A 17,627-nucleotide genomic window follows, 5' to 3' on the forward strand; every position below is an offset into this window, starting at 1 on the left:
GCAGAAAAAAAAGGAAAAATAAATAATCAGCGGTGTGCCATATTAGTATCACAAAAACACTCAGATGTGCAGGTTGGCTCACTTGGGCTCATGCCAACAAGCTCCCACAGCTTCAGCTTGGCAGTCAAGAGGTGGTCAATTATAGTAACTCCTGAAATCACAACGCTTGGATCTGCAGAGCTTTAAATGGACTCCTTTTCTGTGTTGAGGATTTGGCCTGCTGAGAACCACACACAATAAGGTTGCCATTGGTGCGCAAAGTGTGGCTACTAACTAAGAAATGTAAATAAATACATTGATCACACATATCAGCGGCAGCATTGAGGCCCAGTCACACACAATCGCAGCAATCAGTGGATTTGCTCACAGCGGTGGAGTCACTCTGCGCTAATTGTTATGCATTAAATTCAGCTTTGATGAACTTTGACATGTAAATTTGCTCTGTTGAATATCAAGTCGTCTTGACACTGCTGACCTGAAGGCAGAGACCAGAGTCCAGCTTATTAGCTGTGCTGCACGATCCGGCTTTATTTAACTTCCTCTGTCGGAGTATAAACATGCAGCGGAATGAATAACTCTGTGTGAACTTAATGTCCCATTAGCAACCGTGCTAACAAGCTTGCTAGCTGTCAGTTAGCAAGCTAGTTAGCTGGGAAAGCTTTTACCCCACAAGGTAAAAGTTTTTTTCAACGAGCCTGTCTTTAAGATTTCTGCCTCCACCATTGGATTTTGGATTATTGCAGAAAATGTGGTAAACACAAGTTGATGATACTTTTTACATTTTGTTCCGTAAAAGGTCCGTAAAAGCTTCAAAATCAGAGAGGACATGATGAAAGAGTAACAGATCTTCTTCCCAAGATCTCCAGGTTGTGAGATAGTTGAAACCTGTCGGCTAGCGGCCCGGCTGAAAGAGTTACATTTTTCTAGTTTTGAGATCGAGCTCTGGACTGAGCTAGGTTTTCTGTTTTTTGAGTTACTTGGAGTTTGTTTGATTAAATACTCTGAGAAACTGCAGAACTGACTCCTGCCTTTGATTGCTGTCCTGCTACTATTTTCCGTGTCCTCCGTACCGTCCTGTTACTGGTATTTACTGACATATTTCATGTCGTATTACTAAATATTGAAAGCCACAAACTTTATTTCAGGCATCTAACCAAAAAACCCATTTAAAAAACCTATTGACTTTGAGACAGGGGATGAAAAGTACTCTATACAATGGAGGAGAACATTTCCCACTTTCTCACTCTGAACAGTTTTCATCTGGACTATTTCTTCAGGAGAAAATGTCCCCATAAAAAATGTATTTCAATGGTATTGGGCACTGATTCTGGAAAGATATATTTCAATGCTGTGAGCGCCACAAATTGAATTCCATTCACCTGCAAACCTACAAAACCTGAACCAGAAAAAACTATTTACAAATGTTCATCTCCACGAAGCATTAAGTCCCACAATACAATTGTACTTCAAATAATTCATCTAAATCACCCTAAACATTATGTCTGTGTTGCTGACCAAAAAAATGTCATAACTTGAATTATGAAAGTTTTCTTAATGGTAAAATACCTATCCATGTGTAGAGAAAATGCCTTTTCATAGTTACAGTTGCCATATTTTGTTATTCATCTGATGATTAGAGAGGTCAAGTCCTGTATATGGGAAAGTATTCATGCGTATAATAATGCCACAACGCTGCAAATACTGTGAAACTTTGAATTTAAGCAGTTAACCCCAAAAATCTAAATGTAAAAATGTTAACCCCAAAAATAAAAATATCCCCATATAGCTTTTACGTGAGGTCAGAACGGCCAGTTCGTTATGTCACAAATGATTGAGTCGGACTCACTGGACCTCGACAGTGGGTCTCATCCTGCCATTGGCCACGTATTTCAGCCAGCATTCTCCTCCCCTTATGCTTCCCTTTCCCCTCCGAGTTTTGCAACTCGAGGGTTAGCGTCTAGACACAACCCTGTTTTGCGAGGGTTTTGCTGTATCTCTGCTCGTTCTGTTAGCGCCGCCCAAGACAACTGAAAGAATTCAAAAACAAGCCAGAATGATGATGTGTGGAGCCAGACCTTTTCTTTAGCGCTGACACAGCACTGTGAAGTTAGGTCTGGCTGTGAGAGACGACAGGTGATTTGACTGTAGCCTGTCAGGCTGGGTTCTGTGTGTGACAGTCTGCCTGTCCCCTGAAGTGGAGAAAACTACAGAAGGTCAATTAGATCCGTTAGATCCTGACCGATCCTGTCGCTGTGTCGGGGATAATTAATAGCTATGAATAATTAATGAAGGTAGTGCCTCTCTCACTTTGGAGATGCACGTATCGTTCCAGCTGCTGAGTGACGGCTACAGGTATTTGATAAACACAGATGAAAGGATCTTACAAACAGCTTTAAGCAACAATAAAACTTAAGATCCTATTAACTTAAAAAAAAAATAGAATTACCGCCTTATGGTTGTATTCCTCCGGCAAACGTGTCAAGTTGCAGTTTACATCTCTGACTCTATCATTTTATCCTATTAGACATTTGTGTGAAATTGTCATAATTAGAATATGAATTATTGAGTCCAAAAACATCTTTTGTGAGGTAACGGTGACCTTTGAAATTGTAATCAGTTCTACCTCGAGTCCAAGTTGATGTTCATGCCATATTTGTAGAACTTCCATCCAGGCTTTCCTGAGGTATTCGGTCAACGAGAATACCAAACGACAAAATGGACAACCCAAAAACGTAAAGACTTAAAGACTTTATCAATACCACCGTCCCTTAATTCAATTGACGTTACACTTTTTATACAATGGCCAGTACCTTTATAAGGTGCTGGTGTGTAGGCCAGCACCACGGTAAAACAAAGAATATGCCATCATACGACCATGGTACTTTTTCATTCTGGTTCACTGGTGATTCTAATTAACCTGTTACAGGCTCATCACTAATCACATTAAGAGGCATTGAGCAAAGTGAATGAGGCAAAACTAGAAATGAAAGGTCTTTAGTTGTTTTGAGGTTTGTAATGTTTACGGATCAACCTTGGTGCTGAAATGAGGATATAAAAGCCTGTTGCTCAGACTCTGTCTTGTGTGCAGAGTAAGCAATATAACTATGCTTTTTTTCAAGATCGAGTGCCTTGCCAGGTTTCCTCGCGTGAGATTAGTTTGAGCAGCGTGAGACAAAGTCTGAAAGCCGGCGACTCAAGCCAAAAGTGTGAGTTGGCAACCGTGTACAAACACACTGCAATTCATAACACCAATTTAGATCCGGAGACAGCTCGAACAAATAAAGTCTGCTTACTCTCTCTGTCTCACTCTCTCCCACTTTCTGTCATCCTGCTACCTGGGAGGTGAGTAATGCTGTTTGTGTGGTCTGTCTTAATGTGCTCAGCTCAGTAATCTTAATGTACTTTCAGAGAGCTGTTGTCCAGTAATACTCTCCATCTCCATCTCAGAGGCCTGTGGAGAGAGTGGAGCAGGCAATGCAATCAGCGGCTCATCTTACTGCCAACAGAACTGGCCTCCAATCTCGTGAGGAAGCAGTCGCAAATCACAGCCCTGCTTTGAACTCCGTTCCAGTGCAGCCACTCAAATTAGTTAAAATGCTTGGTTTCATGAAGAGAGATCAACTCCTGCTTATCTGGCAGAGGCTCGCATATGAGGGAGATGTTTTTTGCCGTGACTGCCTTTGTACTGGCAGCCAGAGCTGGGTGAGATCTTAGCGAAAGGCTCTAATTCTGTACAGTATCAGACAGACTGACGCAATCGGGATGTTATGAGCATGCAAACCGAAGAGAAATGTACCCACAGGGTCTGATACATCACCACCACATTACTACAGTGAGTTTTACGTTTAGGCTTGTTCGCATCTGGTCAGGTGCGGAAGCCAAATGATCCGACTTTGGGCAAAAGGGTTGGAGCCTGAGGTGGACCAACGTACAATGTCAACCACAAGAGCTGACTGTGACAGGATGAGACACATGTCAATCTAGACAAGCTCAGCCTGTAAATACACATCTATCTAAACCTCCATATCCTCTGGAAAATCAAGTTCCAAGATAACCACCAAGGCACATTTTGATTTACTGATGTAAACATAAAATCAAATGTGGGGACTTGAGAGAGGTTGCAAGCTATGCAAGCTGGCGATGTGATGGTGGCCGTAACTGTCCACGAAATGTAGCGTTGTGCCAACAAAAGACAGAAAGAAAGAAAGAATCTGCTATATTATGTGAGGAAGGAAATGCATTCAACAAATGTATTAGGGCTTAAGGATAAACACAATGCATTTTGGTAAGAAATAGTGAATGTAAACATCGTTATTACCTTTTAACTTCTAAAAAGTCATTTGAGGAACTGCATGGTAAAGTACTTCACAGTGGCTTCAACACCTAGCTGTTGTGGTTGCCTACAGTCATTGTCTGGATTTGTCTGACTTCTCAGAACATTACATTAGTGAAGAGAAACACACTGCAGCATCCGGTGTAAATGATGTGGCTCTCTGGAGACTAACCAGTTAAATTAACTCCCACAGAGCTAGAAAACTAATTGTCGCCTGTTCCCCCCCCTTAGTTTCAACACCAGGACACACCGGCTCCAACACCGGACCAGATCAAGTGGTTAATAATTACCACTAATTAAAGATTCACTATGGTAAAACAAAACTGCAGCTCTGTTTCCAAATAGACAAGTGCAGTACTTCTCGTGCAATCTCACATTTAGTTTAGTACTTTTAATATCTTTCAGCTGTGTTTATCTTGAAAAAAACAAAACATTAGGCGCACATTAAGTATTTCCGCTTCTGCAAACACAGAACTTACTTATTTGCCGCTATTGATAACAAGAAAAGGAGAAAACTAATAAACCTGCTCTGACAGCTGAACAGCAGAAATAATTGGAGTTTGAGCTGTTGAGAATGAAATGTCTCGCAGTTAGTCTGTGACTGTTTTATTCCAAACAAGATTTAAATCTGCACAAGCGTCTTATACCACAGCTTCCCTCTTGTGTCTGGCAGTGTTCAGGTGGCCTGTTGGAGCTGGTTATTAACAGGGTAATTATTCCACCTGATGGATGTGGCACTGAGACCAGGTGGCTCATCACAAAATGGCCTGATCAGGGTAAATCTATTTCGCGATAGGTTCAGGCAGAGTTGTACATGCTGGAGGCACACATACACATTTAGTGGGATATGTAGTTTGGATAGCATGTTAATTTAATTGGTTTCTCCACAGTATCACATGTCCAACCTGTGCACCCTTTGTGTCAATAACACCCTATATAGTGAGAGAATGTGCAGCAGAATGTGATGAAGTTACAGTGATGACGTTATGTCAAAGACGTCTATGTATCTAGTGAAATGAGCATGCTAAACAGCTAGCCCCGGCTAACACCACTTGCGTCCGGCCTGTCAATCACATTGAAGGTACCGCCCACGGTAAGCGACACACTTAACGCAAACACTGTGTTCCACGCAGTATGCATACACTTGGGACGTACTACTTCGCCATAACGTTGCACCTTGAACTTTGACCCTCCTCCTCAAATATCCACTGCGCAGAGGATTGTGGGTAAGCGTAGCCAGAAGAGCATGTTGGCTTGCATGCTGCAAAATGCTACCGGATGCAGTAGCACATCCTGTACGCATACTGCATTTGATATACTATATGTTGGGACATACTAAATCTTTTTTTGGCAAACTAGTATGAGTATTGGAACGCACAGAAAGATGGTGGAAGCTCTTGGCAAGCAACCTTCATCACCATCCCGACCACCGGCTCCCGACACTAAACCACATTAGGCGGCAAAGAAAGGCAGTGATATGAAAAGGCTTTTGTGGTGGCTTTCCACCACCGGAGTTGATGCTGAACTTGCGACGTTTCTTTTAGACTGATAAGTGACATCTAACTAGGCTATTTAGCAAAACGCATCGACGACACAAACTGTACCTGACAAACATTCCAAATGGCGTTGACATGTGGTTGATGTGGCAGTTGTTCTTGCTGCTGTGGTCTTGTCAAAACTGAGCGAAGCAAGCTATAACATAAACTATACGAAGAATCCACATGTGAAAATTATAAGATAGAAGTGTTATTTTGACTATTTTGAATGTTGGAGGAAGGTGGGAGGAGGTAAGGGGCTCATTAAAGGTGCCGCATTACACATTGCACCTTTAATGAACGAGTCTGCAGAGTCACAAAATATTCACATTCAAAATGTTCACAACACATATGATTTATTTCACCTTCAATATCGTCTCACGTCGACTAAAGCCAATAACTAATGTTTTCATGGTTGTGTTTATGCATCTCAAAACACTTAAGTTATGGTTAGGGAAAGATCCCCAATAAATAAATACTAATGTAATTGTCATAGTTTGCTGTTTTATCAGTTAGTACACAAAGAATTCAATAGAAATGTTTTTTTCTTTTCAATCAAAATTATCAATAAATTCTTGTTTGTTTTCCAAGATCTTTCTGGAGCTGTTTCACCACAAGCTATCTACTCTTTTTAAATCAGCTGTGAGCAACACTATTTTGTTTTCTTTGTGCACTGCATTGTGGGAGAGTATCTATCAACTGCACACGCAAAACCCCAAAATCACTAAAGCTATAGTCCGCCAGCTCGCCGTCGACATGTCGAAATGCTCCCAATCTCGGATCTTGCACCTTTAACTTTATTCCCTTTCTTATTTCAGGATATATGCAGCTAGTACTAAATTGACACTATATCTTGCATATAATTTGTGTTGCATAGCAACCGCAGCACAGTAACGCTCCTCACACCCTTTGATCTCCTGCTATTCCTGTTAGTGAGTCTCACTGCTGCTCATTGTGAAAAAAGCCTCCTCTTTGATTACGGCCTAATGGATAGACACAACCGACACGCAAATGTGCGCACATACACACTCGCACAATCTTTCACAGAACAAACTTCTCCCTGAGCACCTATTGTCTTGCAGCAGCAGCAGCAGTGGGTAAATGGGACTACTAAGAAAGAGGAGTGTGTTTACAGCCGATACGTGACACCGAGTGGACGAGCTCGAGGTGGCCGCTGTGGTTGGAGGGCAAAACAATGCTGCTGTTTATGTCAGGCGTTAGCACTGTTTACCTCCTCTCTAAATATGGCACACAGTTGGTTGTGTACCAGCAGTCATGCCCCGGGCCGAGCCTTCGCTCAGTTACATAGACATTTATTACACTGACATAGAAAACATGGAGTCTGCTGAAACCAAGTACATCATCACCTTAAGGTAATGTCCTGCTGCAACTCTCAGACTTCATATCTTTTAAATTGTATTTCACTTAATAGCTAGGGCCTTGATTAAATTCATATAAACGTAATCATAACCAGCTTTGTAGTTGTTCATTGTCTGTATTAGCTCCATCAAATGGAAATATTCTAGATGTGTTGTGCGTCATCTTGTACAAACTTCTCAAATATTCAGGCCTGATATATTTAATATTGTTGGAAAATTTCCACTTGAAAATAAAATAAAGTTTGAAAATTGTTTGGCTTCACAACTTGAGTTTGTAACGACTGAATAACAAGCAATGAAACTGCTTGCTAAGAGGTTAATGAAGCAGGCTAAAGATCTGAAAGCATTTTATTCCTCTGATGATTTACAGCAAAACTCACCAAGAGGTAATATTAGCATACATGAGGTTATAGATAACTAATGATTATTTTCATAAACGATTAATCTGCCCATTATTGTCTCGTTCATTTGTTTAGTTTTTCATCAGGCAGTGGAAAAAAAAGTGTCCAAGCTGAGGTCTTTTGTCTGAACAACTGTCCAAATACTATTTTGATAATTAATGTATCGCCTAATTATTTCAGCTCTAACTATACAAATGGTCAAATGTTTGAGCCAAGAATGCAATGTATCTGAATGACTACATTAAGAAATGAATGAATGAATGTCAGACTTAAAGCTTTACAATTAATACTGTAAAAATCCACTTTTCCTTTAAATACTGAAGCAATATAACTCAACTTTTCTTAACCTCTTGAACCCTTAGAACTTACGCATAAAACTTACTTTAACAAATCTATTTCTGTAAACTTACACCCAATACAGAAATGTAAGTAAATATACAAAAGTTCACGTATTCAACCAGTTCATTGACCTTGTTATAAACTCAAAAGAAAGGATCTTATTGGTAAATGTGTTTAGAAAAAGTCCAGCTAGCCCGAGGGATGTACAATGTTTAGAGCAAATCATTTTATATCGACTGCTCCATTCCACTAATGTTTGCAAACATTATGTACTCTTTAATTTCAGTGAATAAGTAAGTAAAATCCAACCCTTTTAAGTGTGCTGACATAAAGCGCACACTGTTTGACATCATTTTTAGAGTGTTAAGACAATTAAGGGAAACAGCCATGCTTTTTATGTCTGAATTAAAGTAGACGTCATGAGCGTTAAAGACAAAATAACAACCTCGTGTTACGTATAGATCGGAGAGAGTCTGTGATGATCTGCTGCTCTCTGGACCTCATTTCATGGAGGGGTGAAATGAAAAGCTTTCTGGTGATAATTGTGACTTCTTCGTGCCTTCCTCTCCTGCGTGTGAGAAGATTTCTGACATGTACAGGATGTCTGTCCCTTGTTTTAAAGTGTTTTTCCTGATAACAACAATAAAATGTCTTGGAAGCAAAGCTGATGCCGATTCAAAACGCTGTCGGAGCGACAGTTTCACGGAAGGGCTGTAATGACAGGATGAGCGGGAAAGTGCGCTACTTAAATCCCTAGATGAATGGGTTGAGGGAATGGCCATTTCCATAAAGTGATAGAATTTGCCCCCAGTGTGTCTTTGTACCCACAAATCCTGAGCAATCCTCCAGATAACTTGAAACAGGAAAAAGATTTGCACATTACACAACTGACTGCACGGGGGAAATCACAAGGCAAGTGACAGGTGAGCATCAGGCAGCCTGTCAGCGGCAGCTTTAACTCAGCAGGTTGCCTGACAAAATTATAAACTTCTTAGGGAATAGTGCATGGCATGTAATCAAATGCACAATTTACACTACAGCATATGGCTCAGTTGGCAGCCAAGTGCAAAATGTTTTAAGTCTGTAAATACGACAGCATCATACAAGGAGGGCAAAACTAAAAAATTGTTCTCATTTATGTCTTTCTGTGCTCCAAAATCAAAACAAATAATGATAAAAAATGTGTCCAACTTGCAGGTTCACGCTTGTTATAAGTCATGTCAGTGTATTTATAGAGCACAGCTTAAAAACAAGCCTGTAACTGCAGTAAGAAGGAAAAAGTGCAGAAAATGGACAAATGATACAATGGCAAACTCACATATTGACATATCTAAAACACATAGAAAGCGTGTTACACTTAGTATATATTTGATCTAATTAGGATCTCAACTTCATCATTTAAAAATACAGGCACTTTTTTTCATTCTTTAGCCCATTCACTATCAATCAAATATAATTGGTATTACTGCCAACCGTGTTCGAGATCGTGACATGTTTTTAGACCAGTGGTTTCATTACACTTCTGTAATGTAAGTACAAGTTAATGAAAGCTCTCTGAATAGATTCATCGCATTGACGAGCCATAATAATCCTGAGAGAACTTCTGAGTTGATCAAAATGTTGACAGACGCTCATCTAAGTCGCCTTTAATTAATAGAGTGCGCTCACAACAAGCATTACAAGCTGCTGAAAGAGCTTTTGGGGACTTTTTTTTGAGTCGTACTTCGTATCTCAGGCAGCATACATGCTGCCCTCATCTTGGTGGAGGTTGGTGAACTGCAGCCTGAGAAGAAAAGTGCAGGGAAGACCGCTGGAAAAAGTACTTCTGCATGTTTTGGGATTAAAATATGAACTACTGTAAATGAAAACATAGATTAAATCATGATCCATGTCTTTACATTAGTTATGCAGAATTACTATTGTCTTAAATACACTAGAATGAAACATCAATTATGGATAATTAAGTAAAGGTCACTGCTCTTTATAGTCAAGATGGAAACTAAGCATGATTTTATGTTGGTACATTTTGAGTTGGTGCATTAATGATGCAGCAATTTAGTACTTCTATTTTTGTGTCACACTAACTTTAATATGGTTAATACAATAACCAATTCCACCATCAATTGTTTTGCTGATATAAATTAATAAACTGTGGAAATGGCGTTCATATATTAATATTTTTTGTTGAATTTCTGGCTTTATTGTGACACCCCCCCCCCCCCCCCCCCCCCCCCCCCTATTTCTGAGACCAAACCCACACCCTTGACAATATATGTATAAAAGAGGGAAAAGAAAGTGTGGCATTTTGGAGTCCAAAATACATCCATTCAGTCAAAATTATGTGGCAAAAACAGTGTGGCATAGTCCCGCAGTTGTGTTTTTCAACCAATCAATTAAAGCTCGCCTCACTGTGCTCAGGGACAAGAGCAACAGTGTTGGAAGACCCATTAGTCTGCACTATTTAACAATGGCTCCAAGACATCCGGTGAACAAATTGCCATCCATTCAGACTATTTTTCTGACTGGGGAATTTGTGGTTACAAGTGTGTTTTATAAAGATAGCGAAAGAGCAAGAGAGAAACAGATTTCCAATTCTGCTGCACAATAACTTGATTTTCATGGTTACTTCTGGTTCAATAACTCGCCACAATCAAACTTTATGTGACTCGCAGACTCGAAGTTATGAAAAGCAGCAGTGAATTTAGTGGGCAGGGTTGGAGGACAGTGGCCGTGTTCCAGCATTCAACCCCCCGCCGGGCTTGGAGTGGTGTTATTTTGGAAGCGGCAGAGCAGAGGAGGCCGAGTGCTTGAATCCAGAAGCCAACATTAGGCTCAGACCTTTTGGAAAACATCCCCTCGGGTGCCGAGGCAGAGGTCATCTCAGTGGAGCTGGAGTCCTCCGACACACTCGGCTAGTCCCTTTATCTGGTTCTGTCCCTCTCTATCTCTCTATCTCCCTCGCTATTGTGGTTCTGCGTGGTCGACTCGCTTCTGACTCACCCCGTGTCCTCACAGCATGTTCTGTGCTACTGGACACACGGTACAACGCAGCGGGGATCAGATAGCTGTCCTAATGCATCATCACACAGCACAGGCACGGGGAGCAGAGCAAGAGTCGGAAACTGTAGGTTTAAAAGAGAGCTGCTGGCTTTAAGAGCACACTTTGGTTGTTGTTTTTTTCCATTCAGTCACATTCTATGCAAATGAAAGCCTAAACTGCATTTGGCCCGCTATACATCGTCATCCAAGCATCACAATGAGGGTTGGATGAAAATTCTAAAGGGAGAAATTAATTCATGACATATTGTACGGTTACATTTATTTCCGTACGTCATTCAGTACTTTTTAATATGCAACACAAATGATTGTGTCCTCTTTAAACTCCTTAAAAAACTAAGTTTCCAGTATGACGTTGATGGAAATAATACGTTTATCTTCAAACTCTGCCATGCAGCATTTATAAACAGTTTATAAACAATTAAAATGGTTTACAACACTGTTATGTAGTTGTATGCATAAATACAGACTTCTTTAAATGTGTTCCTCAACAACTAGAAGTCTTAATGTGAAGCAATAACAGATCATGAATGATTGACAACATATATATCAGAGATATTATATAAAAGATGAATGTGAAATATGTGTTATTCATTCAGACCACATTTATTGATCGAGTATGTATTATTAAGTTCTCTCTATGACAACTGAGCAAACCTGAAGGTCGCGAGATACAGCTGAAAGCTCCCCGACGAATCGAATAGGTCCTTGAATTAACGAGGAATCTTCAAGCTCAACATTAATACATGAACACATTTATATATATATATTATAATGTTTCATAACATACTGATTTGTGTGTAGTAAGATTATTATGATTACAACTGTTATACCGCATGTCCCTAAATGAGTTACTACTCTACAGTGTGTTATTAACATTAATAACTATCTATATACTTAAATGCTAATTACCCATACATGTAGACAAATAGTTATAAGTTAATACTAGAAACAGATTTCTACCTGATGCATAAATCCGGTTATAGTTTTGATTTCTAGGTTTAAGTCTCGAATTTGAAACTTTGTATGAGTGAGGAACTTTTCTACAAATATTAGCGGAGCTGACAAAAGATAAAAACATGCAAAACCTAAAACCCAGTTAAAATTCAAACACCACATTATGGTGATAAATGCTTTCATGGTTGCATTGAGGATACTTTGGAGAAATTAGCATTTTCAACAGGTTCGTCGAGTTTTCAGGTCAATTTCCAAAATGATTTCCCCCTCAGCAGTTCTGTTGTCATGTCTGATATTGAGTCAGTCACAAAATGCTTAAAATGCATATTCAAAACCGTGAAAAGTATTTTGACATAAACTGAATGCGTGAGCCAGGCATAAGCTGTAATAAGATCAAAGTAATGCTAAGTGGATCTTCAAGCTTTATTTCCACTTTTCATCCAACAATGTGTCTGCTGAAGCAGAAAATTATTTTGCTGCTTTAAAGCAATATAAGTCACTCTAGAATAAACACTCGGGTCCTCATACTCATACTATTAAGCTCCAACGACTGACTGAGCAGATAAGAACTACCAAGAAATGAAGCCCAAGTAAAATGACTAATGACAGCACTAAACCAACAGACCAACAATCTCTGTGAGAGAGTTAACGTTGACTCCTCAACCGTTTTTAGGAGCTGAAGAGGGATCCATTTCTAACGCTGCTCCATCATTTCTTCCTTCCGCATAAAACCAAATTTTACCTCCACGAACAGCGCAGTGCAGTCTTGATTACTCCCTGCAGCCCTCTTGTTATTGTAACGTCAATTTCACCTTTATTGGATAGCGGACAGTGCAGAGCCAGACAGGAAATGAGAGAGAGAGTGAGAGAGATAGAAGTAAGTAGTAACCATCAGCACCCCCATCTAACGTAGTTATCTATTCTATGCAGCATTTGCTAATCTAACAATGATGGATCAAGATTAAGTAAATGCTCATAGTTATAATGTTATGCCCAATGCAGATTATACGATATCAGCCTAATGATGGCTCGACCCGACTGACATGTGGCAACGGGAATGAAAATAAGCACCGGGGTGTTTACTCCCTCCTATGTAATGTGTCCCGGAGGAAGACTATCGATGCAGCCTGTGGGACGTCTCACAACGACCGCCTAGTTTGACAACCTCATCATCCATGAGGCCATGCACAACGTGTAAACATGGGGAGGGAAAGAGGAATGATGTTTTATTCTATTTGGATGAACCCGTAACACTTTGACTATCACCCTCGTGATTATACTAAATCTGTCAGTGCAACATCTCCCATTGCACACAGCGCATTTGTTTGTTGGTGCCGCTGTCTGGTTAAACACTGAAGTCTGTCCTCGGAACATCCTTTTTCATGCCTTATGTTATGCAAGTTGAGTGGAAGATAGCAAGCCATGATTGGTCGGGGACGTCACCCATTTATTCGCGAACTGCAGTTTTAAAGCCTTGAGATCTGCATTTTGTCCGTTGCCCTCTTCAATTTTTGCCAGCAGAAGTGACACGAGAGGGCGAAGACAAGTACAAACAAGCGGTAAAGAAGTTTCAAGTGAGAAGTAGTCATTTTCACTTCTATTCAATCCAGATTTTTTTGCAACCAGAGGAGTCGCCCCCTGTTGGCCAGTAGAGATAATGCAACTTGAAGGCACTTCAGCATGGCTTCACTTTTTTTGCCGCCTGGTCGGAGTCAAAAACATGTGTAGTCTGATCCCGGCATTGCAAGTGATGCCTTTTTTGGCCTTCTGATATATTACTTTATTTTTAAGTTACTATGGCCTTTTATTATTATTTTGTAACCTTTCCCTTTTTCACCCTTGATGACAGCGTACAGCAAAAAGATGTTTAAAGATACCAATACCACCAATATATCTTCCTCCATGGCATATTCCAACCTACCACTCCTTGCCAACACGGAAACTAAACCAATGCCAGTGCAGCTCCATGAGACTCAGGATGATCCGGTACCAAACTCTTCCTGACCTCCATTCTGAACCAACGTTAAATAGACTGGTTTGTGTCTCTCAGAAGATTGACAGCTTTATGTCACCACTTTTATTCAGTGAGCTGCACATTGCACGTCAGCAGTTACTCTACTGGGTCTGAAATAGGCCAATTCCAACTTTAAAGATGGGCTGTAAAAAAAAAATAAGAGCGAATGGGAGTGGGGTGGTCCTCGGGCATTAATGCAGAGCGGGTGGTGATGGCTCCTGAATCCTGAATTCAATCAGTCTTGACTCAAGATCAAGATTGAAAATGAACTTTGTTGTTCTCTGTTGGGAGCAGAAAGTTTATTTTGTTGTTCAAAGAGACGAGATTCACTGGTATTGCCGTGCTCATGGCCAGATTGTGGCACAGCAGAGCTTTCTAGGAAACAAGCCACCATTGCCAGTCATAGTACCACTTAAATAATGAGTCCCCATGCTGCTGCTGCTGCTGCCGCTGCCGCTGGACTCTGTTCTGCATCATAATAAGTGTAGGGTCAAAAAGAATAACTTGGAACTACTGTGCTGCACCTCATTAGCCCCCCTTTGGGATAGCAGAGTATGTGCCAGAGACTCTAAAGGGCAACACTTTGGGACATGGGCCAGTGTTCACGGGGCTCCAAGACAACACTGCGCTCCAGCACCTAAAAGTCCACCAATACCTCTCTGTCCGTGCCAAATGCATTATTTACACTGGAGCAAGGCAGGGGTCCCGTACCATTTGCTTCAGCAGAAGTAGCTTTGCATGCATTCATAAATAATAAACGCGCAGCACAGCGCGTGGGAACAAGGAAGAGCAAGCATGAAGAGGAGCCCAGTCACACAGCGTGAAAGAGAACAACGCTGCTTAATCTGGGCATGGCACAACGCTGTCCATGCATGTGAGTCACCCATGAAGAACTAATAGCCAGATGACAAAATGCAGATAGAAAAAACAACAAGGGCGAGCAGCCGCACAAGAAAAACAAAATTTGCATCTCTGGCAGCATTTGGGCACAACGCCACCGTGTTAAACTGATCTAATCAGTCTTGCAGGATGAAGAAAAGCAGAGAAGGCGAGGCTCCGGCTGAGATGGATATTTCATGTTCTGTAAAGTACAATGAGAGGCTTTCACTGACACTTATGACAGCTAAGCGGAAACACACTGAGACACGCTCTATTGCATGTTTTCATGCAGCTGCCACTTATCTAATTCTCTTTCTAAGCTGCTGGTGAGAGTTCCACACGGACTGTCGGGACTGATGCCACAAAGATGAACGAACCTTTTGAATGGGATCAGACGCCACCCGCCGACCCCTCACCAGTCTAGCGAGGATTTGCAGAATGTTTGCATTCATTTTTCATAAGAGAGTAGCTAATACAAGTTGTTACAGCCGATAGCCCAGAGAGAGCAGCGGCCGTAATTGGATGTCTAACTGAGTCCTCTGACATGTTTGGACAAGTTAATTCTCAGAGCAATTTAGAACTTTAGTTTTACTGCATACAAAGCTCTTAACAGTGTTCTCCTAACACAGTCATACACGAGTCTGTTGAGGGTTGCCATTTATTTATATTTTAGTAACAGTAACCGTGTAGATGTGCGGTACAGTAAACAGTCAAATAATGAAGGCTTGTGATGGCTTTAAATAATAAAAATAGAATGAACAGACAATCAACAGGAGAAATCTTTGATCTGATTGGTGATATTCTTGATATATGATCCTCTTACAGCATGTGCGAGCGTGCCTGCTACACATCCTGCTCAAGATACATTGGGGAAGAGTTAAAAAAAATATGTAGCTGAACCCACCTTCCACCGGTTGGGAGTGAGAACATTGTTTTGCCCACTTACTGTAGATAAGAACATCTTCAATACAACTGGTTAGATTTCCAACCAGTGCCTAACTCAGTTTTCAATCATTTCATATTTCTGACATCTGATATTGATACAATTCTTCACATGCAGTAGACATGAATGTGGTGTTGAATTACTACTGAATAATTTAATAATTACTTTGTTCTACTATACATTGCTTAGTTCAGTTTGTACAGGCTCATTTATGCATGAGAGTGCTGTATGTTTAATGTGTTGAGTCTATATCTGGTGTACACTGTACTATCAGTTGAGATGTGTGTATTCGGTTCTGCTGTATGCGTTTGCGTGCTTTCCTTTTGTTTTCTCTTGACTTTGTAATATAAGTAAACTCCATGTGGCCACATTTGATTGTGATACTTAAGGGTTCTCTATACGACATTCAGCAGCAAACAGCTATTTGCATTATAAAGATAGAGTGGAGTAATGTCTACCTGAGCTTCAGTGTGCTTTGTTAGCGAGTAGGTGACGGCGTTGGTTGGGACGGCGTTATCAGCGGTACCCGTCGTATGAGCACAGAAGCGTAGCACCCACGCTCCGGTTCCTCTCAGGTAAATACTGTTTGCTCTATCTGCACTGTTGCCTTAGTTTGCACTGTTCATACCGTTAGCACCGTTATCTGCCTAGCCACTGGCTCAGCCGTCGCCATGTTGAGAGCCATGTGGAGGCAATCCCTCAATCATATTTATGCTCTCAATTCCGTGCAGAGAACCTTTTAAATAGAAATATTCATTCCCTGCCACCACCTGATGTATGCTGTGTTTCTGTTGAAATAATTCAGACATGGGCAATAGTCTGAGTTTTTAGTGCCACAGCAATCCCTGGCCTCATGTTTCATTTCACAAAACGTACTTTAATGAGATCCATGTGGTGAGATATACAGATTTTAAATGCATGAAAAAGAGATATTGGGAGAGAAGTAGTGGGGTCTGCGTGTCATCATCATTCACCATCTATATTGTTTGCTCACATAGACGAGTGTGGAAAATACAAAGAAGTAGTCCTTTCCGAAACATCAATACACAAACAAACGCAATGGCTGCTCTCTGTTACCCTTCTGTCTTTTAATTATATAGGTCTGATGATAAGTTATAACAGGCTAATAAAAACTAACATAGTGTGTTGAAAATCAGGGATCTAATAAATCCTGAGTCTGGTATAAACATAACAATCCAAGCAGACTTTTAAAAAAATGAGGTCAAAAAAGATTAAGACTAATATTATATGAACTGGTTTACCACAAGCTCAAGTCTTTCAATACTGGATAAAAAACAACGCTGCTCAAGCGTTTTCCTCGTGAGACAATAAGCGGTATTAACAGACTCTGTGTGAGGTTGTCGTCCATGGCAGAAAGATCTGCAGTGTGGACTGCAGTGTCCTGGCAGAGCCCCACGTATTTTGGGAGAAGAAATGAAGAGACAGAAGAGAGGAGCTAAAAGAATCCCTTTTCAAACCGCAGCCAGTTTAATTTTTGACAGGCCTGCTTAATTCCCTTTTAGAGTCCCTTCAAAAGATTTTGTTCTGTGCTGCTCCTTTGTGCCTTTCAGCAGGGAGCCTTGTGTTTGTGTTTTCCGGGCACACTTCAACCTATTTATGCGAGCTAATTTAAAGTATAAATGAGGCCGCATTTTTTGGTGAGCGCACAAGACAATTGCAAGTGGGAATAGAGTTTACTGTTTATTTGTTCCACCTATAGTCAGTTCAGCCAGGATGCCGTGTCTCCTGTGGCTCCTTGAGAATGCGGTGCTGCATATAATTACAGAATT

Source organism: Pholis gunnellus (assembly GCF_910591455.1).
Source record: "Pholis gunnellus genome assembly, chromosome: 3".
NCBI lineage: Eukaryota > Metazoa > Chordata > Actinopteri > Perciformes > Pholidae > Pholis > Pholis gunnellus.